The sequence below is a fragment of the Balaenoptera musculus genome, chromosome 6 (genome assembly GCF_009873245.2).
Source record: "Balaenoptera musculus isolate JJ_BM4_2016_0621 chromosome 6, mBalMus1.pri.v3, whole genome shotgun sequence".
NCBI lineage: Eukaryota > Metazoa > Chordata > Mammalia > Artiodactyla > Balaenopteridae > Balaenoptera > Balaenoptera musculus.
This window is the reverse complement of record NC_045790.1, coordinates 29247918-29275160: the sequence shown is the minus strand read 5'-3', so window position 1 is coordinate 29275160 and position 27243 is coordinate 29247918. Positions and strand designations below refer to the sequence as shown.

General features: G+C 39.1%; 1 protein-coding gene across 6 annotated transcripts in view; it reads right to left on the bottom strand.

Moving 5' to 3' along the window:
* FANCC (FA complementation group C) overlaps window positions 1-26412 on the bottom strand; it is a 285322-nt gene extending 258910 nt beyond the window's left edge. For 5 of the 6 annotated variants that reach the window (XM_036856712.1, XM_036856708.1, XM_036856711.1 and 2 more), the window contains exon 1: window positions 26209-26412. The gene's annotated coding sequence lies outside the window, so the exon portion shown is untranslated. Of the gene's footprint in view, window positions 1-61; window positions 120-26208 lie in introns of those variants that run through there. The other variant, XM_036856709.1, reaches the window with a different exon arrangement.
* Window positions 26413-27243: the final 831 nt, after the last annotated feature.

Genomic DNA, 27243 nt, shown 5'->3' with positions numbered 1-27243 from the left:
ATGCTGCATGTTCAATGCCTGTGTGGGAGGTGAAGGGCATGAGAATGGTCTGCTTACTCACTTGTGGATCCAAGATGACAGATGCTCTGACATCTTAGCGCCTGGCATCTATAATCACCACTGCAGGGAAGAGAGACAGCTAGGTCATTCATCTACTACTAAATGTTTCTACCTAGAAGTAACCTGCTTAAAACCTATTGGCTAAAGAATCACACGGCTGTGCTTAGCTGCAAGTGAAGCTAAGAATTAATATTGTTGAAATGTCCATTCTACCCAAAACAATATACAGATTCAATGTAATCCCAATCAAAATTCCAATGGCATATTCACAGAACTAGAACAAATAATTCTAAAATTTGTATGTAACCATAAAATATCCTAACTAGCCAAAACAATCTTGAGAAAGAAGAACAAAGCTGGAGGTATTAAAATCCCTGATTTCCGACTATACTACAATGCTAATAAAATCAAAACAGTATGATACTGGTACAGAAACAGACATATAGAGCAATGGAACTGAAAGTCCAGAAATAAACCCACACATACATGAACAATTAATTTATGAGAGGAGCAAACAACATACAATGGATAAAGGATAGTCTCTGCAATAAACAGGAAAACTGGAGAGTCACATGCAGAAGAATGAAACTAGACCACCATCTTACACCATATACAAAATTAACTCAATGTGGATTAAAGACTTGAATGTAAGGGAGTGGCCAAGATGGCAGAGTAGGAAGACCCTGAGCTCACCTCCTCCCATAGACACACCAAAATTACAACTATTTACAGAGCAACTACTGATGAGAAAAAAACAGAAAATTAGCAGAAAAGATCTTCTACAACTAAAGGTATAATGGAACTGCAAAGAGAAGGGCAGGAGAAGTGGAGATGCAGTATTGTCAAGACCCACACCCCCGGGTAGGCAACCCACAAATGGGAAAATAATTACAGTTGCATAGAGGTTCTCCCCAAGGAGCGAGGGGTCCAAGACACTCATCAGGCTCTCCAGCTCGGGGGTCCCACACTGGGAAGACAAGGCTCCAGAACATTTGGCTTTGAAGGTCAGAGGGGATTATCTTCAGGAAAGCCAGAAGGCTGTGCAAAATAGAGACTCCACTCCTAAAGGGTACACACAAAATCTCACACACTCTGGGACCCAGGGAAAAAGCAGTAATTCGAAAGGAGCCTGGGTGAGACTCACCTGCTGATCTTGGAGAGCTTCCCAGAGAGGCAGGAGGCAACTGGAGCTCACCCTGTAAACACTGGCAATGGTAGCAGCCATTTTTGGAAGCTCACTCTACCTGGAGGACAATGCTGCTGATGAGCACTATTTTGGAATCATTCCTCTAGCTTATTAGAGCTGAGACCTGGGCCCACCCACCAGCCTGTAGGCAGCAGAACTAGAGCACCTCGGGCCAAACAACTAGCAGGGCAGAGACACAACCCCACCCACCAGGAGACCTGCTGCCCTAAGCCCCTGAGCCCACAGCAGCCCTGAGATTGGTCCTGATCACCAGAAGGCACAGGATCCAGCCCAGCACACCAGCACACCCCCAGGGCCCTGCAGCCAGAGACCCTGGGACATGGCCCCATCCCCAGTGGGCTAGCACTAGTGCCAGGACCAGCCTCACCCACCAATGGAGAGACACCAACCCTGGGAGCCCTGGGACCACTGCCCCACCCAGGCAGGCAGACACTAGCTCTGGGACCCCCAGGGCTCTGTAGCCAGCCACTTCATGACTCAGCCCCAGCTACCAGCATACTAGCACCAGGACTGGGACTCCTCTGGCCATGCAGCCAACAATGCCAGGACCCAGTCCCACACACCAGTGGCTGGCAGCCTCCACGCAAGGCCAGACCTGGCAACCAACTGGACCAGGACTAGCCACTTCTACCAGTGTGCCCACAGTAGTCAGCCAGCCACAACAGAACGACCCATACAGCCCACATAGAGGGCATCCATAGACAGTACAGTTATGGTGACAAGAGAAGAGTGTACTGCTGGGACACACAGAACATCTCCAACAAAAGGCCACTTCTCCAAGGTTTGGAAATATAACCAATCTACCAGATATATAGAAATAAAAACAGCAAATTAGACAAAATGAGGCAACAGAGGAATATGTTCAAAACAAAGGAACAAGATAAAACCCCAGAAGAAAAACTAAGTGAAGTGGAGATAGACAATCTACTCAGTAGAAAGTTCAAGGTAATGATTGTAAAGATGTTCAAACAACTCAGGACAAAATTGGATGAACAGATTGAGAAGTTAGAAGTTTTTAACAAAGAGTTAGAAAATATAAAGAAGAACCAAGCAGAGATGAAGAATACAATAACTAAAATGAAAAATATGGGACTTCCTTGGTGGTCCAGTGGTTAAGAATCCACCTTCCAATGCAGGGGACGTGGTTTCAACCCCTGGTCAGGGAACTAAGATCCCACATGCCATGGGGCAACTAAGCCCAGGTGCTCTAGAGCCCACACACTACAACTAGAGAGCCCATGCGCCACAACTAGAGAGCCGCCCACATGCCACAACTAGAGAGAAGCCCGCGTGCCGCAACGAAGAACCTGCATGCCACAACGAAAGATCCCGCATGCTGCACCAAAGATCCCGCATGCTGCAACTAAGACCCAATGCAGCCAAATAAATAAATAAATAAATATTTTTTAAAAAACAAGAAAAATACACTAAAAGGAGTCAATAGTAGATTAGAAGACAGAGGAATGGATCAGCGAGCTGAAAGACAGAGTAGTGGAAATCACTGAAGCTGAATAGGAAAAAGAAAAAAGAATAAAAAGAAATGAGGACAGTTTAAGAGACCTCTGTGAAAACATCAAACATACTAACATTAGCATTATAGGGGTCCCAGGAGAAGAGAGCAAGAAAGAGACAAAGAACATATTTGAATACATAATAGCTGAAAATTTCCCCAACCTGGGAAAGGAAACAGACATCGAAGTTCAGAAAGTACAGAGTCCCAAACAGGATCAACTCAACAACACATTGTAATTAAAACAGCAAAAATTAAAGAGAGACTATTAAAAACAGAAAGGGAAAATCAATAAGTTAAGTACAAATGAACTCCAATAAGGCTACCAGCTTACTTTTCAGCAGAAACTCTACAGGCCAGAAGGCAGTGGCACAATATACTTAAAGTGATGAAAGGGAAAAACCTACAACCAAGAATACTCTGCCTGGCAAGGCTTTCATTCAGATTTAAAGGAGAGATCAAAAGTTTTACAGACAACAAAAAGCTAAGAGAGTTCGGCAGCACCACACCAGCTTTACAATAAATATTAAAAGGACTTCTCCATGCAAAAAAAGGCCACAACTAGAAACATGAAAATTACAAAAGGAAAAATCTCATTGGTAAAGTCAAATATACAGTAAAGGTAGTAAATCAGCCATGTATAAAGATAGTAGAAAAGCTGAAAGACAAAAGCAGTAAAACCGTCTATATCCGCAATAAGTAGTTAAGGGATACACAAAACAAAAAGATGTAAAATATGATGTCAAAACAGTAAAAATCCAGGGTTGTTAAAATGTGTTTGAGCTTAAGAGATCAGCAATTTAAAATAATCATAGATAGATAGATAGTAAGATAGCTATGTACAGTGTGGGGAATATAGTCAGTAATTATGTAATATTTTTGTATGATAACATTGTAACTAGACTTATAGTGGTGATCATTTTGAAATGTACAGAAATACCAAATCACTATGTTGTGTAATGGGAAATAACATAGTACTGTAGGTCAGTTATACTTCAAAAACAAACAAACTCATAAAGAAAGAGATCAGGTTTGTGGTTACCAGAGGTAGGGGGTGGGGGGAAAGGGGAATTGGATGAAAGCAATCGAAAGGTACAAACGTCCAGTTATAGGATAAATAAGTACCAGGAAAACACAGGGAATATATCCAATAATTTATAATAACTATAAATGGAGTATAACTTTTAAAAATTGCAAATCACTATGTTGTACACCTGAAACTTACAGAATATTGTATATCAACTATACTTCAAAAAAAAGTTACAAAAAAAGATAAATAAGTCCTAGGAATGTAATGTACAACATGATAAATATAATTAACACTGTTATATGTTATATATGAAAGTTAAGAAAGTAAATCCTAAGATTTCTCATCACAAGAAAGAGATTTTTTTCTATTTTTTAAAAATTTTGTATCCATATGAGATGACAGATATTCACTAAACTTACTGTGATAATCATTTCATGATGTATGTAAGTCAAGTCATTATGCTGTACACCTTAAACTTACAGAGCTGTTATGTCAATTATATCTCAATAAAACTGGAAGGGAAAAAAAAAAGACTCGAATGTAAGACCTGAAACCATAAAATTCCTAGAAGAAAACATAGGCAGTAACTTCACTGACATCGGTCTTAGTGATTTTTTTGTGGATTGGACTCCAAAAGCAAGGGAATCAAAACCAAAAATAAACAATGGTGCTGTATCAAACTAAAAGTTTTCTCATAGTGAAGCTTCCCCATCATCAAATGAAAAGGTAACCTACTGATTGGAAGATATCTGCAATCATATATCCAATAAGGAGTTAATATCCAAAATATATAACCTCATACAACTCAACATCAAAAAAACAAACAACCCAACTAAAAAATGGGCAGAGGTCCTGAACAGATACTTTTCCAAAGAAGACATAGAGATGGCCAAGGGGGTTCATGAATTGCTCAACATGACTAATCATCAGGGCAAATCACAGCCAAATTACAGCCAAATCACAGCAAATCACAACCATAATGATGTATCAACTCATACCCATCAGGATGGCTATTATTAAAAAAAAAAAAAAAAAAAAAGAATAACAAGTGTTGATGAGGATGCAGAGAAAAGGAAAACCCTTGTGCACTGTTAGTGGGAATGTAATTGATGCAGCCACTATGAAAAACACTATGGAGACTACCATATGATCCAGGAGTCCCACTTCTGGGTATTTAACTGAAGAAAACAAAACACTAACTTAAAAAGATATATACACTCCTATGTTCACTGCAGCATTATTTACAGTAGCCAAGATATGGAAACAACTTAAGTGTCCACTGATAGATGTATGAATAGAGAGTATGTGGTACATATATACGGTGGAATTATTATTCAGCCCATAAAAAAGAATGGAATCTTGCCATTTGCCGACAACATAGACGGACCTGAGGACATTATGCTAAGTGAAATAAGTCAGACAGAGAAAGGCAAATACCGTTTGGTCTCACTAAAATCTGAACTTATTGATACAGAGATGAGATTGGTGGCTGCCACAGTGCCGGGAGCGAGGGACTGTAACAGGCCAAATAGGTGAATGAAGTCAAAAGGTATAAGCTTCCAGTTATATAATAAATAAGTCATGGGAATATAATGTACAACATGATGACTACAGTTAGTAATACTGTACTGCATATTTGAAAGTTGCTACGAGAACAGATCTAAAGTTCTCATCACAAGAAAATAAAAATTCTGTAACTATGTATGGTGACGAATATTAACCAGACTTATTGTGATGATCATTTAGCAATATATACAAATATTGAATTATTATGTTGTATACCTGAAACTAATATATGTCATTATACCTCAATTAAAAAATGAAAAGTTCACATATACTTTGATTTGGCAATCCAATTTCTAGAAATATATACTACAATTATAGATACACATGTGCAAAATGACATGTATGCGAATATTTCTGGTAGCACTGTTTGCAACAACAACAGAATTAATCTAAATCCATTGTGTTGCATTTACAAACTGAATAAAATGTAACTATTTAAAAGAATGGGGCAACATTCTGTATACTATTAGGAGAGACTGCCAAGGGATATTATTAAGGAAATCCATTCTCATTATTCACTAATTCTGCATTTGTGAATTCATCTACTCAGTATAATCTTCCTGTAACCCCAAAATCAATATCCGTTGAACTTCTGCGTTCATTTGTGGATATGCACAGAACAGCAAAATACCTGCATCACCCTGTACACTCATTCTTAGCTGACTGAGGTCCAACAACATGTCTCTCTGCCTTCTTGTTCACTGCTCATACTATAAACAAATGTTATTTTGGGGTCTGTTTAGTGTCATATTTTTCACATTTTTATGCTTTTTGTGAGTGATTTTGCTGTTTAAAATGGCCCTCAAGCATAGTGCTCAAGTGCTAACTAATATTACTAAACACAAGAAGGCTTGGATGCACCTTATGGAGAAAACATGTGCCTTATAGTTACAGTGGCAAGCTCTGCGGAAGGCAACTTGTTAATTGTCTGATAGGCTTTTATACTTTGGGGAATTTTATATCACTTGCATGTACTACTAAATCAAAAGATACATAATTTTATAAAAGAAAAAAAAAAGAAACTGGCAAATCCTGAGACAGGGCAGACTTCATGATTGATCCACCTCCATCCTATTCCCCTCATGATAGCAAAATAGCTCAGTCATTATAGGAGTCCCATTACACACCATACCACCCAAAAAAAGAGTATAGATGAGATGCTGTTACAGCATCCCCCCAAGTAAAAGACCTCAGATGTTTTCAGACTGTACTTGTTTAAGCTTATGTCCATCCCTAAGCAATGACTGTGATCATGCAAATTTTATTGCCTATTTTAAGGCAGATTGTTTTAAGCCAATCAGAGTCTACCGCAGGAGCTAGAAGTGAGATGCATGCTCCCTAAAGTCTATATAATGGTGACTTCTGAAAGAAAATCCAGACCCTGTTACGAAGGAGAAAAGCAAGAACAGATGCTGGGTAGGCACCCAGCAAGGTCAAAATCCTGAAGAAGCAGGCTAAGAGTTGTGGAAATAAAGCATACACACATAAGACAACATTATAAATTACAGTGCATAAGGACCAGAAATGATCATCAAGCAATCAGGGCTTGGTAAGGAAGTCTATGGATACAGCACATAAATGTACAAACAAAATCAGAGAAATGGGGTTAGGGTTAAGTACAAGGAGGACTTATAATGTGATTGCTCTAAATAAACAACAACAACAAAAAAGGAACCAGCCCCAGGAGGATGTTGGAAGTCATTAAGGTAAATAGCACCTCCAAATTCCTATGAAAGAAGCAAATTAGTTTAGCAGTTCTGCACCTTCAAACCTGACCAGGTAAGGGATCATAGAGCCAAACTCAAATTCTTAAATAATGCCTGACCTGAATAATTGTGTGTATGTGAAAAACAGCAGTCTCAAACTGTCTTATTGGTAGTTACCAGAGTATCAGACCCCAGATCTCAGATTATGCTAAAATAGATTAAATTTACACAAAATGTTTATATAACATATATATTCTGTATTACAAAATCAGTGTTGGGCCTCTAAAGGAAAATGAAAAAACAACAGTCCTAAAAATCTGAAAAATGAAAATCATGGGGTAAAAGGTAATAAGAAGTATAGCCAGACAGATGTAAAGTCATGCCATCTGGGGGTCCTACCCACTGGATGCCATTAACACTGACCACAGCACCAATTCCCTTCCTCTTCCCCTTCCTTCTTACCCCCTAACCCCACTTCCCTTGGTACCTGTACTATTTCTAATTTTCGAAGGCCTGAAAGAAGCAAAGGAAATACAAAGTCCAATTCATCACTGTACTTTTGTACAGTGACATACATAAGTCATATTCTCACCAAAACCTACCTTTTGTGATATGGAAGTGGTAATAACCCTAAGGTTTTACTTTCACAGTTCAAGAAAATGAATAGGCTAAATACTCTCACCACTCACTATCTCTTGAGAAGGCTGGAAGCAAAGATAATGGATCAATCTGGGTCCCATCAGGAGAGAGAAATCACACAGTAATTTGAATAAAGAAAATCAAATATAAACAATTAGTCACTATAACAGGAGATTGGAGTAACCAGGGATTGGCTAGTCAAAAGTAAAAAAAAAAAAAACTAAAAACTAAAGAATATAGGCATAGCAGATATAAAAAGGACCCACTACCTTCTAGTGCTAGAATTCAGCACCCAAGGAAGAGCACCCCCTTTGACCTTACCCACCATGCACACAGTAAGATCTAGATCTTGTTGGAGAGGGCATAGCCATGGCTCACTGAATGACAGTGAAGTGTCTATGGGTGCTGTGCCAGTAGAACTTGCTGGAAATCCACCTTTTGTAACTTGCCGGATACCTACCCTGTAGGGTGCCATGAAAAGCTGGCCACAAGGAGGTGTCTCACCAGAGGCACTCTGTTACAAAATCACCTGAGGGGAATGATGGGGTAAGTTGCTGGCAACTGGGTGCTGCTGGCCATAGTGCACAATAGGACTGGGCACTAAAAAAGCCACACATGTCCAGGAGCCTGTGAGAGGAGCCACAAGTCCAAGGAGCTGGGCAGTGGGGGAGCCGTGCTCTGGAGGAACCACTCAAGCTACAGGAGCTGGGCACTGGGGAAGCCATGTGGGCTGCAGGAGCTAGAAGTACTTGTCCTGACAGTACGTAAAATATCACACTGGTCTACTACTTGAACAACATTATGCTGATTGCATCTGATGAACAGGAAATAACAAGTACTCTAGATGCCTTATTAACACACATGCCAATAAGTGGATGAGAGATAAACCCCACAAAAATTCATGGGTCCCCCACCTCAGTGAAGTAAATGGGGTTTAATAGTTTGAAGCAGAAGTTAGCAAACTTCTATAAATATCCACATAGTAAATATTTTAGGCTTTAGGGAGTCTGTCACATATTCTTTTTGGTTTTTATTTCAAACACTTAAAAATATAAAACACATTCGTAGCTCACACAAAAGCAGGAAGCAGGCCGAATCAGACCCACAGGCCACAGTTTGCTGATTCTTGATCTGGAGCATGTCGAGGTATCCTCTACAAGATGAAATAAAAGCTTCTCCACCTTGCACCACCTACCATGAAAAGAGTCACAATGATGCGGTAATTTTTTTGAATTTTGGAGGCAAGATATATCACATTCGCATGTACTATTTTGACCCGTCTATAGAGTCATGGGTAAGCTGCCTGCTTTGAGTGGGATCAGAGCAAGAGAAGGCTCTGAAGCTAGATCCTTCAAGAATAAAGATTTGCTCATTTACCAGGCAAAAAACCCCAGGCATCTAAGGCTCTGGCTGAGGGCAAAGGAAATAGGGAATAAGTTGTGGAAAGAAGTCATAGATATCAATTATAGCCCTGTGGTCAACTAGAGAACAAGGATTGTAAATAGTTTTGCATATTTTCTATTTGCTTATTATATGTGTGTGTGAATATATATATATATATATATGTATATATATATATACTCACACGTACACATATGTTAGCAAATTTCCTTCTCTTTCCTTCCCATTTTTATCTTATGTACAAGTTGTTAGAAGTTAGCTTTACAATTTTGTCTTTAAGCAACAGAATATTCAGTGGGACTACTGCTGATTTTGAAAAGTAATATAGTAAGCAATTAATACAATGACTCTTGGGATTGTGCATTTGCTCATTTGGGGAAAAAGTAAAATTTGTTCATTTGTAAGGATAGCTTTACCTTGTTGGGTAGAAATACAGTTGTTTTGTTGTTATACAGCCAAAACAACAGGCCTTAATAAATTTTAAAAGCACGTGTTCTGGGGGACTTCCTTGGTGGTCCAGTTGCTAAGACTCCACCCTCCCAATGCAGGGGCCCAGGTTCAAACGCCAGTCAGGGAACTAGATCCCACATGCTGCAACTAAGAGTTTGCATGCCACAACTAAAACCCAGCGCAGCCAAATAAATAAATAAATACTTTAAAAAAAAAAAAAAAAGCACATGTTCTGACCACAATGGACTTAAATTTAGAAATCAATAACAAAAATGTATGAAATCCTAAAATATTTGGAAATTAGGCCCACACTTCTAAATAACCAATGGGTCAAAAAATGAAATCACAAAGGAAATTAGAAAATATCTTGAACTGAGGACAAAAACACAGCATATCAAAATTGGGGGGATGCAGCCTAAGCAGTGCTTAAAGAGAAACTTGTAACTGAACAGGTGTATTAGAAAAAATAAAGGTCTCAAATCAATAACTTAAGCTTCTACCTTAAGAAACTAGAAAAAGAACATCAAACTAAACCTAAAGCAAGCAGAAGGAAAGAAATAATAAAGATCAGAGTGGAAATCAATGAAATAGAACACAGAAAAACAACAGGTAAAATCATGAAACAAAAAGTTGGTTCTTTTTTGATTTGAAAAGATCAAAACCAATAAACCTTTAGCTACAACAGCAGTCTCCAACCTTTCTGGCACCAGTTTTGTGGAAGACAATTTTTCCACAGACCAGGTCGGGTGGGGGGCGGTGGTTTCAGGATGATTCAAGCACATTACATTTATTGTGCACTTTATTTCTATTATTATTACATTATAATATATAATGAAATAATTATACAACGCACCATAATGCAAAATCAGTGGGAGCCCTGAGCTTCTTTTCACTTGCCACTCACTGATAGTGTTTTAATATGTCTGCAAGCAATTGATTTATTACGGTCTCTGTGCAGTCAAACCTCTCTGCTCATGATAATCTGTATTTGCAGCCACTCCCCAGTGCTAGCATCACTGCCTCAGCTCCACCTCAGATCATCAGGCATCAGATTCTCATAAGGAGTGCGCAACCTAGATCCCTCACATGCGCAGTTCACAGTAGGGTTTGCACTCCTATGAGAATCTAATGCCGCTGCTGATCTGACAGGAGGCGGAGCTCAGGTGGTAATGCAAGCTATGGGGAGCAGCTGTAAATACAGATGAAGCTTCACTCTCATGTCCGCTGCTCACCTCCTGCTGTGCAGCCCAGTTCCTAACAGGCCACAGACCGCTACTGTGCGTCAGGCACACAAAGTTGCATTTGGTAACAAAAGATTAAATGTTTTCTCCCTAAGATCAGGAACAAGAATGTCCACTCTCCTCACTTCTGTTCAGCAATGTATTGGAGATTCTAGGAAAAAAAAAAAAAACCTAAAGGCATCCAGATACAAATAAGTAAAATTGTCTATATTCACAGTGACATGATACTGTATGTAGAAAATTCTAAGGAATTCACAAAAAATCTGCTTACAGTAATAGTCAAATAAGGTTGCAGGATACAAGATAAATATACAAAAATCAATTGTATTTTTACATACTGGCAATGAACAATCCAAAAACGAAATTTGAAAAATAATTTTACTCACAATAGCACAAAAAAATGAAATACTTCAAAATAAAGTTAACGAAAGAAGGGCAAGACTTATACACTGAAAATTATAAAACATTGCTAAGAGAAATTAAATATCTTAAACAGAAAGACATTCCATGTTCATGTTAAGATGGCAATGGCAATTCTCCCCCAAACAGATCTACAGATTCTATGCAATTTCTATCAAAATCCATCACAGTAGGCTTTTTGGAAAAAATGATAAGCTGATGCTAAAATTTATATGGCAATGTAAGGAAACCAGAATAGCCAAAACAATTTTGAAAAAGAAGAAAAACACTGGAAGACTTATACTACCCAATTTCAAAATTTACTACAAAGATACCCTATAATAAAGACAGTGTGTTGCTGGTGTAATAAGAGGCATAAAGATCACTCAAACAGAAATGAGAGTCTGGAAATAATTTATGGTCACTTGATTTTTAACAAAGGTGCCAAGGCAATTAAATGGGGAAAGGTCCTTTTTTTTTCTGAACACATAGTGCTAGAACAACTGGATATTCATATACAAAAAAAGATGAATTTGAACTCATACCTCATACCATACACAAAAGTTAACAGAAATTGATCATAAACCTAAAGAATGATCCAAAAGAAAACTGATAAACTGGACTTCCTCAAAATAAAAACTTTTGTATTTCAAAAGATACCATGGAGAAAATGAAAAGACAGATAACAGGCTGGGTAAAAAAATTATTTACTGAAATAACTTACAAAACATATATCTGATAATGGACTTGTACTCAGAATATACAAAGACTGCCTACAGCCCAGTAAGAAGGCAAACCCAATCCAAAAAATGGACAAAAGATTTCAGTAGACATTTCAAAGACAACATAGCAAGTTAATAAGAACATGAAAATATGTTCTACATCATTAGCCAGTGGGGAAATGCAAATTAAAACCAATATGAGATACTACTTCATAGTAAGATGGCTATAAAAAAGACACAATAACAAGTGAAGATATAGAAAAATTGAAACCCTCATACACTGCTTGTGGGAATTTGATATGGTACAGCCACACTGGAAAACAGTTTGGCAATTTCTTAAAAAGTTAAAACATGAACTTACTATACAACCCAGTAATTCCTTCATAGGTATCTGTCCAAGAAAAATGAAAACGTATGTCCACACAAAGACTTGCACATGAATGCTCACAGCAGCATTATTCATAATAGCCAAAAAGTAAAAAACAACTGAAATGTCCATCAACTGATGAATGGATAAACAAAATGTGGTATAATCATACAACGGTTATTCATCAATAAACAAGAACAAACTACTGATACATGCTACAACATGGATGAATCTCAAAAACTTTATACTAAATGAAGCCAGGCACAAGACAGCACTTATTCTATACATCCATTTATATGAAATGTCCAGAAAAAGTTAAATAGAGACAGAAAGCAAATCAATGGTTGCCTGAAGCTGAAAGCCAGCGCCAGGTTTGAGTACAAAACTCGCATGGGCAAACTTGTTAAGGTGATGCAAAACTTCTAAAACTGAATTGTGGTGATCACTGCACAATCCCCAAAATTTACTAAATTTACTAAAAATCACCTAATTATTTAGAAAATGAGGATATTGTTTCCAAAAGGTGATTTCCATATGAACTCTACCTTCCTATAACTAGAGAAAGGCACCAGGAAGATTATAGATGTTCCTATATTAGAGATCTTACCAGAGATCTACACGTGCAGCAGAGTTTATGAAGAACCTAAGAGAATGGACCAGATAACTTTGCAAAGTCTCTTCCAAAATCAGTCCAAAAGAAAAAATTCTGATATTTAGCAGAAAATTAAAAATGCTCAAGATTTGCCTTGTTATCTAACTTTTCTGATGAAATTTTTAAAGTTTTTCCTTCTCTACTTCTACTGCATTTTTATTAAAACACTGCAAAGTCAGTGCACTTCCCCTATAGGTGTTCTTTCGTATTAAAAATCAGTCATTCAAGATCTATGAACAAAAACAGAGAATGTACATACCCCAGCCTAAAATAAAATTTAATAAATCCATTTAAGGGAGGGGGATCAAGATGGCAGAATAAGAGGATATGGAGCTCACATCTACATGTGGAATAATTCTCAAGGAAAACTAACTGGAAACTGGCAGAAGAAGTCCTATTAAATCAAGGCTGTAATAAAGATACATACATAATTGGGCAGGACAGAAAGAAACGTATCAGTTGGACCTGTGCCCCTAGGAAGGGACTAAGAGGGAAAGGGAGATGGCACGGGCAGACACTTACCCTGGGGAGTGAGTGGGACCTATGCGGAGGAGACAAACCCCCTTGGCTGACTGGAGAACTGCTGGGACAGACAGAAAGACTGGAGAAGCCAAGACTCCACTAGTAAGAGGTACATGGGTGCTGGCTCACCACCAGACAGGGAGGAGAGAGGTCTGCCCTAGCAGCTGCTTCCTTGCCACACTCCCCAATCCACACCAATCCCATGCTTGGCATGGGATCTAGGGTAGCCAGGACCTGGGGAAAGACTCGATCTAGGGACACAGAGGAGACATGGGGGCCTAAGGTGTGGTCCAGGTGAGGCAGCAGTGGCCATTGTTGATGCTTACTCAAACAGCAGCACAGAAGCAGCCCAGACTTCTGAAAGCAGCACAACTGCTTCCCCCAGCCACCAAACCATGCTCCCCAGTCCCAGCTCAGTGAATGCTCCGGCCCTGCCCACTCCACGCCACACAACAACCTAGCACTAGATCTGAGACAACCACAACAGGGGAAAAGACACACCTTGAGCTGCGTCTGAGCAGAGCTGCAGATGCCTACAAAGGCAGAACATCAGGTCTTTGTAAGCACACGAGTCCCATTTGCTACAGTACTCCCCTCCTTTGGGGCAAAGGCCCTAGTGCAGGGAGAAGGAAAAACACATACTTAAAGGAAACAGAGCCAGCTTCAGTTTGACATTCAGGGTATCCTCTTCAGCACCCTGGGAGCAGAAGCTGCCCCTTACAGGGTGGCTACAGCCACTGAGCAGAGAGGAAGCCCTGCCTTACACCCTGCACAGACTCTAGCTCCCCAATCATCAGCCACACCCCCTACCAAAGTGATAGCAGCCAGCACACTCTGAGGAAAAACATGACTGGCATCCACATCAAATTCAGCCCTAACACCAAAGGCACTGGGCACATGCAGTCTACACAGGGATGCTCCCACATAAGAACACTCCTTTAAGACCACAAGATATAACTGTTTCACCTAAATTCACAGAGACAGAGAAAGTTATATAAGATAAAAAGGCAGAGAAACTACCCTCAGTTGAAAGAGCAAGAGAAAACCCCTGAAAAAATAAATAATGAAACACAGATAATCAGCCTACCAGATCATAAATTCAAAACATTGGTAATAAAAATGCTATCTGAATTAGGGAAGAGAACTGATCTCAGCACAGATCATTTTAACAAGAAACTAGAAAATATAAAGAAGACCCTATCAAAAACAGTTCAACTTCTGAGATTAAAAAGCACTCTAGAAGCAATGGATAGCAGACCAAATGACACAGAAAAACACGTAAGTGATCTGGAAGATGAAAATAATAGAAATCACCCAATCAGAAGAGCAAACAGAAAGACAAATGTAGACCTTTTAGAATATGTTTGAATTTAAATGACTATCAGTTTAAAGCAAGTAGATATAATTATGGGTCAACATATATGAACCCCATGGTAACCACAAATCAAAAACCTATGATAGATACACAAAAACCAAAAAGAAAGGAACCCAAGCATAGGAGAAAAGAAAATCATCAAACCACAATGGGAGGAAAAAAAAAAGAAGAAATGAACAGGGAAGAACTACAAAAAACAAACAAACAAAAACAAAAAACTGGTAAACAAGGAATAAAATGGCAATAAGTACATATCTATCAATAATTACTTTACATGTCAATTGGACTAAATGCTCCAATCAAATGACATAAGGTGGCTGATTGGATAAAAAAACAAGACCCATCTATAAGCTGCTTACAAGAGACTCACTTCAGAGTCACACACAGACTGAAAGTGAGGGGATGGACAAAGATATTTTATGCAAACAGAAACAACAAGAAAGTGGGGGTAGCAATACTCATATCAGACAAAGTACTAGACTTTAAAACAAAGGCTATAATGAAAGACAAAGAAGGGCATTATATAACCCTCCTACACTGTTGGTGGGACTGTAATTGGTACAGCTACTATGGAGAACGGTATGGAGACTCCTTAAAAACCTAAAAATAGAGCTACCATATGACCCAGCAATCCCACTCCTGGGCATATATCCAGAGAAAACCATAATTCGAAAGGATGAATGCACCCCAATGTTCATTGCAGCACTATTTACAACAGCCAGGACATGGAAGCAACCTAAATGTCCATCGATAGAGGAATGGATAAAGAAGATGTGGTGCATATATACAATGGACTATTACTCAGCCAATAAAAAGGGACGAGGGACTTCCCTGGTGGTCCAGTGGTTAAGACTCAGCGCTCCCAATGCAGGGAGCCCGGGTTCGATCCCTGGTCAAGGAATTAGATCCCGCATGCCGCAACCAAGAGCCCCCATGCCACAACATTCCCCATGCCGCAACTAAAGATCCCACGTGCTGCAACAAAGATCGCACACGCAGCAATGAAGATCCTGCGTGCCGTGACTAAGATCTGGCACAGCCAAATTAATAAATAAATGATAAAATAAATAAAAAGGAACGAAATAATGCCATTTGCAGCGACATGGATGGACTCAGATATTGTCATACAGAGTAAAGTAAGTCAGAAAGAGAAAGACAAATATCATATAATATTGCTTATATGTGGAATCTAGAAAAATGGTTCAGATGAACTTATTTGCAAAGCAGAAATAGAGTCATGGATTAGAAAATAAACTTATGGTTACCAAGGGGGTGACGAGGGGGTGGGATGAACTGGGAGAATGGGATTGACATACACATACTACTATTTATAAAATAGATAACTAATGAGAACCTACTGTATAGCACAGGGAACTCTACTAAATGCTCTGTGGTGACCTAAATGGGAAGGAAACCTAAAAAAGAGTGGATATATGTATATGTATAACTGATTCACTTTGCTGTACACTTTGCTTTACAACATTGTAAAGCAACTATACGACAATAAAATAAATAAATAACTTTTTTAAAAGGGGCATTATATAATGATAAAGGGATCAGTACAAGAAGAGGATATTATACTTGTTAACACACATGCACCCAATACAGGAACACCTAAATAATCAAGTTTTATTTATTCCAGGGTCACAAGGATGCCTCAACATACACAAATCAGTCAATATGATACACCACATTAACAAAAGAAAAGACAAAAACCAAATGATCATCTCAATAGATGCTGAAAAAGCATTTGACAAAATTCAACATCCATTCATGATAAAAACCCTCATCAAAGTGAGAATAGAGGGAACATATCTCAACATAATACAGGACATTTACGACAAATCCACAGCCAACATAATACTCAACAGTGAAAAGGTGAAACCCTTCCTGCTAAATTCAGAAACAAGACAAAGATGCCCACTCTCATCACTTCTATTGGAAGTCCTAGCCACAGCAATAAGACAAGAAAAAGAAATAAAAGGTATCTAAATTGGAAGGGAAGAGGCAAAACTGTCTCTATTTGCAGATGACATGATACTCTATGTACAGAGCCCTAAAGTTTCCACCTAAAACTATTAGAGTAAATGAAACCAGCAAGATTGCAGGATAGGGCTTCCCTGGTGGCGCAGTGGTTCAGAATCTGCCTGCCAATGCAGGGGACACGGGTTCGAGCCCTGGTCTGGGAAGATCCCACATGCCACGGAGCAACTGGGCCCGTGAGCCACAATTACTGAGCCTGCGCGTCTGGAGCCTGTGCTCCGCAACAAGAGAGGCCGCGATGGTGAGAGGCCCGCGCACCGTGATGAAGAGTGGTCCCCACTTGCCGCAGCTAGAGAAAGCCCTCGCACAGAAATGAAGACTCAACACAGTCATAAATAAATAAATAAATAAATAAATAAAAGAACGTGAATTTCTTTTAAAAAAAAAAAAAAAGATTGCAGGATACAAGATACAGGTTTAACCCTCCCAGACTTCAGACTATACTACAAAGCTACAGTAATGAAAACAGCATGGTATTGTCACAAAAACAGACACATGATCAATGGAACAGAATACAGAGCCCATGCACCAATGGTCAATTACTCTATGACAAAGAAGACAAGAATATACAATAGAGAAAAAACAGTGTCTTCAACAAGCAGTGCTGGAAAAACTGGACAGCCATACATAAAACAATGAGATTAGAATATTCCCTCACACAATATACAAAAATAAACTCAAAATGGTTTAAAGACATAAATATAAGACCTGAAACCATAAAACTCCTAAAAGAGAACATAGGTGGAATATTTTTACATAAGTTGTAACAATATTTTCTTGGATCAGTCTTCTAGGGCAAATAAATAAAAGCAAAAATAAACAAATGGGGCCTAATTAAACTTTAAAGCTGTTGCACTGCAAAGGAAACCATCAACAAAATAAAAACACAACCTACAGAATGGGCAAATACTTGTAAATGATGCAACTGACAAGGGGTTAATATCCAAAATGTACAAAGAGCTCTTACCACTCAACATCAAAAAACCAAACAACCCGGGCTTCCCTGGTGGCGTAGTGGTTAAGAATCCGCCTGCCAATGCAGGGGACACGAGTTCAAGCCCTGGTCCAGGAAGATCCCACATGTCACAGAGCAACTAAGCCCGTGCGCCACAACTACTGAGCCTATGCTCTAGAGCCCACTAGTCACAACCACTGAAGCCCGCGTGCCTAGAGCCCGTGCTCCACAACAAGAGAAGCCACCACAATGAGAAGCCCGCTCACCGCAACGAAGAGTAGCCCCCGCTCACGGCAACTAGAGAAAGCCCGCACGCAGCAACAAAGACCCAAAGCAGCCAAAAGTAAATAAATAAAATAAATAAATTTAAAAAAAAAAACCAACCAAACAACCCAATCAAAATATGGGCAGAAGACCTGAATAGACATCTTTCTAAAGAAGACATACAGATGGCTAACAGGCACATGAAAAGATGCTTAACATTGCTAATTATTAGAAAAATGCAAATCAAAACCACAATGAGGTATCACCTCACACCTGTCAGAATGGCTATCATCAAAAAGTCTACAAATAACAAATGTTGCCAGGGATGTAGAGAAAAGGGAATCCTCCTACACTGTTGGTGGGAATGTAAATTGGTGTAACCACTATGAAAAACAGTATGGAGGCTCCTTAAGAAACTAAAAATAGAACTACCATATGATCCACTCCTGTGTACGGTCTCTGGAAAAAATGAAAACACTAATTCGAAAAGATACATCCACCCCAATGTTCACAGCAACACTATTTACAATAGCCGAGATATGAAAGCAACCCAAGTGCCCATCAACAGATGACTGGATTAAGATGTGTAGTATATATATGCAATATATTAGCCATAAAAAAGAATGAAATACTGTCATTTGCAGCAACATGGATGGACTTAGAGAATATTATGCTTAGTGAAATAAGTGAAACAGAAAGACCGACAAATACTGTATAGTATCACTTGTATATGGAATCTAAAAAATAATACAAGTGAAGGTGTATGCAATAACAGAAACATGCACAGATGTAGAAAACAAACTTGTGGTTACCAAAGGGGAAAGGAAAGGGGGGGAGGGACCAACTAGGGGTATGGGATTAACAGATACAAACTACTATATATAATATAGATAAGCAACAAGGATACACTGTATAGCACGTGGAATTATACCCATTATCTTGTAATAACCTATAATGGAGTATAATCTGCAAAAATACTGTATCACGAGAGCCTCCCATCAAGCCTCTTAGATAGCCTCAACCACCACAACAGGGCAGACAGCAGAAGCAAGAAAAACTACAATCCTGCAGCCTGTGGACCAGAAACCACAGTTACAGAAAGACAGACAAGATGAAAAGGCAGAGGGCTATGTACCAGATGAAGGAACAAGAAAAAACCCCAGAAAAACAACTAAATGAAGTGGAGATAGGCAACCTTCCAGAAAAAGAATTCAGAATAATGATAGTGAAGATGATCCAGGACCTCGGAATAAGAATGGAGGCAAAGATTGAGAAGATGCAAGAAATGATTAACAAAGACCTAGAAGAATTAAAGAACAAACAAACAGAGATGACCAATACAATAACTGAAATGAAAACTACACTAGAAGGAATCAATAGCAGAATAATTGAGGCAGAAGAACGGATAAGTGACCTGGAAGACAGAATGGTGGAATTCACTGCTGCGGAACAGACTAAAGAAAAAAGAATGAAAAGAAATGAAGACAGCCTAAGAGACCTCTGGGACAACATTAAACGCAACAACATTCGCATTATAGGGGTCCCAGAAGGAGAAGAGAGAGAGAAAGGACCAGAGAAAATATTTGAAGAGATTATAGTCGAAAACTTCCCTAACATGGGAAAGGAAATAGCCACCCAAGTCCAGGAAGCACAGAGAGTCCCATACAGGATAAACCCAAGGAGAAACACGCCGAGACACATAGTAATCAAAATGGCAAAAATTAAAGACAAAGAAAAATTATTGAAAGCAGCAAGGGAAAAAACGACAAATAACATACAAGGGAACTCCCATAAGGTTAACAGCTGATTTCTCAGCAGAAACTCTACAAGCCAGAAGGGAGTGGCATGATATACTTAAAGTGATGAAAGGGAAGAACCTACAACCAAGATTACTCTACCCGGCAAGGATATCATTCAGATTCAATGGAGAAATCAAAAGCTTTACAGACAAGCAAAAGCTAAGAGAATTCAGCACCACCAAACAGCTCTACAACAAATGCTAAAGGAACTTCTTTAAGTGGGAAACACAAGAGAAGAAAAGGACCTACAAAAACAAAACCATAACAGTTAAGAAAATGGTCATAGGAACATACATAGCGATAATTACCTTAAATGTGAATGGATTAAATGCCCCAACCAAAAGACATAGACTGGCTGAATGGATACAAAAACAAGACCCATATATATGCTGTCTACAAGAGACCCACTTTAGACCTAGGGACACATACAGACTGAAAGTGAGGGGATGGAAAAAGATATTCCATGCAAATGGAAACCAAAAGAAAGCTGGAGTAGCTATACTCATATCAGATAAAATAGACTTTAAAATAAAGAATGTTACAGGAGACAAGGAAGGACACTACATAATGATCCAGGGATCAATCCAAGAAGAAGATATAACAATTATAAATATATATGCACCCAACATAGGAGCACCTCAATACATAAGGCAACTGCTAACAGCTATAAAAGAGGAAATTGACAGTAACACAATAATAGTGGGGGACTTTAACACCTCACTTACACCAATGGACAGATCATCCAAAATGAAAATAAATAAGGAAACAGAAGCTTTAAATGACACAGTAGACCAGATAGATTTAATTGATATATATAGGGCATTCCATCCAAAAACAGCAGATTACACGTTCTTCTCAAGTGTGCACGGAACATTCTCCAGGATAGATCACATCTTGGGTCACAAATCAAGCCTCAGTAAATTTAAGAAAATTGAAATCATATCAAGCATCTTTTCTGACAACAACGCTATGAGATTAGAAATGAATTACAGGGAAAAAAACGTAAAAAAGACAAACACATGGAGACTAAACAATACGTTACTAAATAACCAAGACATCACTGAAGAAATCAAAGAGGAAATCAAAAAATACCTAGAGACAAATGACAATGAAAACACGACGACCCAAAACCTATGGGATGCAGCAAAAGCAGTTCTAAGAGGGAAGTTTATAGCTATACAAGCCTACCTAAAGAAACAAGAAAATCTCAAGTAAACAATCTAACCTTACACCTAAAGAAACTAGAGAAAGAAGAACAAACAAAACCCAAAGTTAGCAGAAGGAAAGAAATCATAAAGATCAGAGCAGAAATAAATGAATAGAAACAAAGAAAACAATAGCAAAGATCAATAAAACTAAAAGCTGGTTCTTTGAGAAGATAAACAAAATTGATAAGCCATTAGCCAGACTCATCAAGAAAAGAGGGAGAGACTCAAATCAATAAAATCAGAAATGAAAAAGGAGAAGTTACAACAGACACCGCAGAAATACAAAGCATCCTAAGAGACTACTACAAGCAACTTTATGCCAATAAAATGGACAACCTGGAAGAAATGGACAAATTTTTAGAAAGGTATAACCTTCCAAGACTGAACCAGGAAGAAACAGAAAATATGAACAGACCAATCACAAGTAATGAAATTGAAACTGTGATTAAAAATCTTCCAACAAACAAAAGTCCAGGACCAGATGGCTTCACAGGTGAATTCTATCAAACATTTAGAGAAGAGCTAACACCCATCCTTCTCAAACTCTTCCAAAAAATTGCAGAGGAAGGAACACTCCCAAACTCATTCTATGAGGCCACCATCACCCTGATACCAAAACCAGACAAAGACACTACAAAAAAAGAAAATTACAGACCAATATCACTGATGAATATAGATGCAAAAATCCTCAACAAAATACTAGCAAACAGAATCCGACAACACATTAAAAGGATCATACACCACGATCAAGTGGGATTTATCCCAGGGATGCAAGGATTCTTCAATATACGCAAATCAATCAATGTGATACACCATATTAACAAAGTGAAGAATAAAAACCATATGATCAACTCAATAGATGCAGAAAAAGCTTTTGACAAAATTCAACACCCAGTTATGATAAAAACTCTCCAGAAAGTGGGCATAGAGGGAACCTACCTCAACATAATAAAGGCCATATATGACAAACCCACAGCAAACATCATTCTCAATGGTGAAAAACTGAAAGCATTTCCTCTAAGATCAGGAACGAGACAAGGATGTCCACTCTCACCACTATTATTCAACATAGTTCTGGAAGTCCTAGCCACGGCAATCAGAGAAGAAAAAGAAATAAAAGGAATACAAATTGGAAAAGAAGACGTAAAGCTGTCACTGTTTGCGGATGACATCATACTATACATAGAGAATCCTAAAACTGCCACCAGAAAACTGCTAGAGCTAATTAATGAATATGGTAAAGTTGCAGGATACAAAATTAATGCACAGAAATCTCTTGCATTCCTATACACTAATGATGAAAAATCTGAAAGAGAAATTATGGAAACACTCCCATTTACCATTGCAACAAAAAGAATAAAATACCTAGGAATAAACCTACCTAGGGAGACAAAAGACCTGTATGCAGAAAACTATAAGACACTGATGAGAGAAATTAAAGATGATACCAACAGATGGAGAGATATACCATGTTCTTGGATTGGAAGAATCAACATTGTGAAAATGAGTATACTACCCAAAGCAATCTACAGATTCAATGCAATCCCTATCAAATTACCAATGGCATTTTTTACAGAGCTAGAACAAATCATCTTAAAATTTGTATGGAGACACAAAAGATCCCGAATAGCCAAAGCAGTCTTAAGGGAAAAAAATGGAGCTGGAGGAATCAGACTCCCTGACTTCAGACTATACTACAAAGCTACAGTAATCAAGACAATATAGTACTGGCACAAAAACAGAAACATAGATCAATGGAACAAGATAGAAAGCCCAGAGATTAACCCACGCACCTATGGTCAACTAATCTATGACAAAGGAGGCAAAGATATACAATGGAGAAAAGACAGTCTCTTCAATAAGTGGTGCTGGGAAAACTGGACAGCTACATGTAAAAGAATGAAATTAGAATACTCCCTAACACCATACACAAAAATAAACTCAAAATGGATTCGAGACCTAAATATAAGACTGGACACTATAAAACTCTTAGAGGAAAACATAGGAAGAACACTCTTTGACATAAATCACAGCAAGATCTTTTTTGATCCACCTCCTAGAGTAATGGAAATAAAAACAAAAATAAACAAGTGGGACCTAATGAAACTTCAAAGCTTTTGCACAGCAAAGGAAACCATAAACAAGACGAAAAGACAACCCTCAGAATGGGAGAAAATATTTGCAAATGAATCAACGGACAAAGGATTAATCTCCAAAATATATAAACAGCTCATTCAGCTCAATATTAAAGAAACAAACAACCCAATCCAAAAATGGGCAGAAGACCTAAATAGACATTTCTCCAGAGAAGACATACAGACGGCCACGAAGCACATGAAAAGATGCTCAACATCACTAATTATTAGAGAAATGCAAATCAAAACTACAATGAGGTATCACCTCACTCCTGTTAGAATGGGCATCATCAGAAAATCTACAAACAACAAATGCTGGAGAGGGTGTGGAGAAAAGGGAACCCTATTGCACTGTTGGTGGGAATGTAAATTGATACAGCCACTATGGAGAACAATATGGAGGTTCCTTAAAAAACTAAAAATAGAATTACCATATGACCCAGCAATCCCACTACTGGGCATATACCCAGAGAAAACCGTAATTCAAAAAGACATATGCACCCGAATGTTCATTGCAGCACTATTTACAATAGCCAGGTCATGGAAGCAACCTAAATGCCCATCAACAGATGAATGGATAAAGAAGTTGTGGTACATATATACAATGGAATATTACTCAGCCATAAAAAGGAACGAAATTGAGTCATTTGTTGAGACGTGGATGGATCTAGAGACTGTCATACAGAGTGAAGTAAGTCAGAAAGAGAAAAACAAATATCGTATATTAATGCATGTATGTGGAACCTAGAAAAATGGTACAGATGAGCCAGTTTGCAGGGCAGAAGTTGAGACACAGATGTAGAGAATGGACATATGGACACCAAGGGGGGAAAACTGCGGTGAGGTGGGGATGGTGGTGTGCTGAATTGGGCGATTGGGATTGACATGTATACACTGATGTGTATAAAATTGATGCCTAATAAGAACCTGCAGTATAAAAAAACAAACAAAACAACTAATACTAAACTTTCATTGGGTTATTTGTATGGAAATATGTTAATATAAAAAAAAATACTGTATCACTATGCTGTACAACTGAAACTAACACAATTTTGTAAATCGAGTATACTTCAATTAAAAAAATAATAATAATCCATTTGGTGCTGATTTCCAGCCTGACTTGAGGCTCCACCACTACCAACCTGGAACTGCCACAGATGTGAGATTTCCTCAGCTGTCTCTGTGGCCTGGATAATCAATCCAACTTTCTATTGGCTAGGCTAGCCTCCCTGTAACTGGTTTTCATAATACAAAATTTGTATAATTGTTACTGGAACTACTTGCTGAAATATGGAACTTGTTAGAAGTACCATTTATTTTAAAATGTACATGCACAGTTTCACATACAAGCAGCAGCACATCTTTCACATCCAGCCAATCAATCAAGTTAATGTTTCGTATTAGAGAACAGAACAAAAAATTCAGATATTGCACTACAGAGTTTGCCTTTCTTTTCTGGGGCCTTAGTAAACGTTTTTCAAGAAATCAATAGGTATATGACTAAATAATGAAAAGAATGAATTAAAATGTATAATATACCAAGGTATAATTAGCTCAACTCTAAAGAAGCAGGACCTAACTTTTACTCTGGGGGAAAGAGGCCTTTGATATAACTGGGAAAAGTAAATTCTTTTTTGATGCAGTCTTTCTTGTACACGTATATGAGTAATGTATATGAGGGCTTATTTCCCTGCGAATCTGGCACAGTACATTAGATTGAAACATCAATTTGATTTAAGCTTAATGGATAAAGTCACAATGAATATATTTTTATCTAAGTTTATGTATAAATGACCCCAACACACAGTATGAATTCTATCATTTGTAGAATGTACAACCTTTCCACCTCTCATGAGGGGAGTAATGAAAAACTGTTCTGAGCTGCACATCACTAAAGGTGAGTGACATCCAGAAAGAAATGAAGTTGGGTGGTCCAAAAGTGCCTGCTCATCTGATAAATAACTCAGTCACATCTCAGTTAAGATGCATTAAATGGGACACAGGTTAGAATGAAACCAGGAGCCCGGGAGCCTTCCAACAGTTTCAGATTAGGACAAACGCAGAGGCACATACAGGTCTTTGCTGGAAAATTCCTTGGCCTTTATTTGACATTCTGGTCCCAAATTTCTGATGTTTTAAAAACTCCAAATCTTTTTCCCCCTCCCGACTTTTCTAGCCCACACAACATGACCACAAAGGGTTCATGGTTGTAAACGCGTCCACGTAAAAAAATTCGAAAAAAGCAAGCTAAACAAACACACCCCACCCCACCCCCCAAAAAAAAAACACCTCTCAAAGGCTTTGGACGCTATTTGGCCTGTCATTCAAAAAAAGTGAGTTACTGGGAGATGATCGCCCACCAGAACCCTCCTCCCCTCACAGAAGGAAAAGCCCGGAGAGTAGGAGGAGTAACAGCCCGCCCCGGGCTCCTCTAATTGGCCTCCCGCTCCCAGCGCCCTGAGGAAGGGGGGCGGTGCGGAAAGCATGCGGCCAGCTGTAAAGGGTGATGAATTTTAAAAGGCGAGCTTTTCACATCTCCCACGGATCCAGGGCGAAGAAATTCCCCTTTGCTCCTGTCCTTTTAAGAAAACATAGCTAACCTAGGCTCAATAAACAGAAAGAAGCAAAACGCCAACCCCGAGCTCCCACGGCTCTGGGGGACTCCCTTCCTTGCGACCCCTCTGTCGGCTCCACCCCCTGGGCCTGCTCCGCCCTCTAACCACGCCCCTCGCCCGAGGCCCCGCCCCTACGGTTGGCGCCATCCCATCCCCTACCCACTCTCCTCAGTCCCTACAGACCGCGAGAGCCCTGCTCACCCACCTAGAGGCGGGGAACGGAGAGAACGTCCTAGCGAGTCTCCCCCACCCCTACCCAACCCACACCCCCAGGCTGACGTGTCGGCCAGACCCCCGAAGGAGGCAGCTGCCTTCGCTGTCGTTCTGCGGCCTCTCTCTTACCAGCTGGTCCGCGCCAGAGCTGCTTCAGCAGTTTGGGCAGTGGCGGAAAGGCTGCCACCGCCCGGTTCTGTGGCTTGAAATTTTGACTTTGCCTCGTATTGGTTTTTTTGTTTTGTTTTGACTTTTTTAGAACTTTCCCGCGGTCGCTCGTCAATGGAGCCGCGCGCGCACGTATCCGCAGTGCACTCTGGGGCCTGGCCAGCGGCTCCGCGCCCCCGCGGCCTCGCGGGAAAATTCCGACGAATCTCTTGCTCGTGGGGCGGGGCGGGGTAGGGGCCCCGGCTCAACCGGAAGTCGGTCTGGCGGGGCGGGTTCCCTGGCGAGGGGGCCTGCTGAGGCTGCTTTAGATGTCACCGGTGTCTGGTTGGTGTCGCTGGCCACGAGTAGACAGCAGGAAGTACCTGGAGGGGAAAAACGCGGATTTTTTAATCGTTTGTTGCTCAGTTATTTCAAGATTCTGTTCAAAATGCAGAGAATTTTTATAAGAAAAATTGGGTCTTTGTCAAGAAGGTAAAACCTCTAAAGAAGGCCTAGAATATGATTTTCTAAGTGTGGTCACACACAAAAAAGGAATCTTTCTTGGGTTGATGCCCCTCACCACCACCAAAATCATTTCTATACACTGTTTGATTGGGGTTCAAATCAGTTCTGCGCTGCATTTAAACCTAAGTGTTCTAAATAAATAAATGGAAAACAGCATTTTTAAATTAACTTCCATTAATGTCATTAGTATTAGCGTGTCTTGGTGGATTTTTTTTTTTTTTAATTCTTGAACTTAGTAATACACGAAGGTTTTTCACAGATGTTTAAATTTTTGCAAAAAAAATTTTTGAGGAAACTACCTAACCTTAAGCCTTATTTTTTTTTAAATCAATGAAATAATTATAAAACTACAACTTAACAGGTGCTTTCAAAAAATTTACTACAAGGCAATGTACACACATAATTAAAATATTCAGACACCTCCAGCCTTCTATAATAAAGGAATATCCACTTTACCAAATATGCACTTTACCGAATAAATTGAATTCAGAG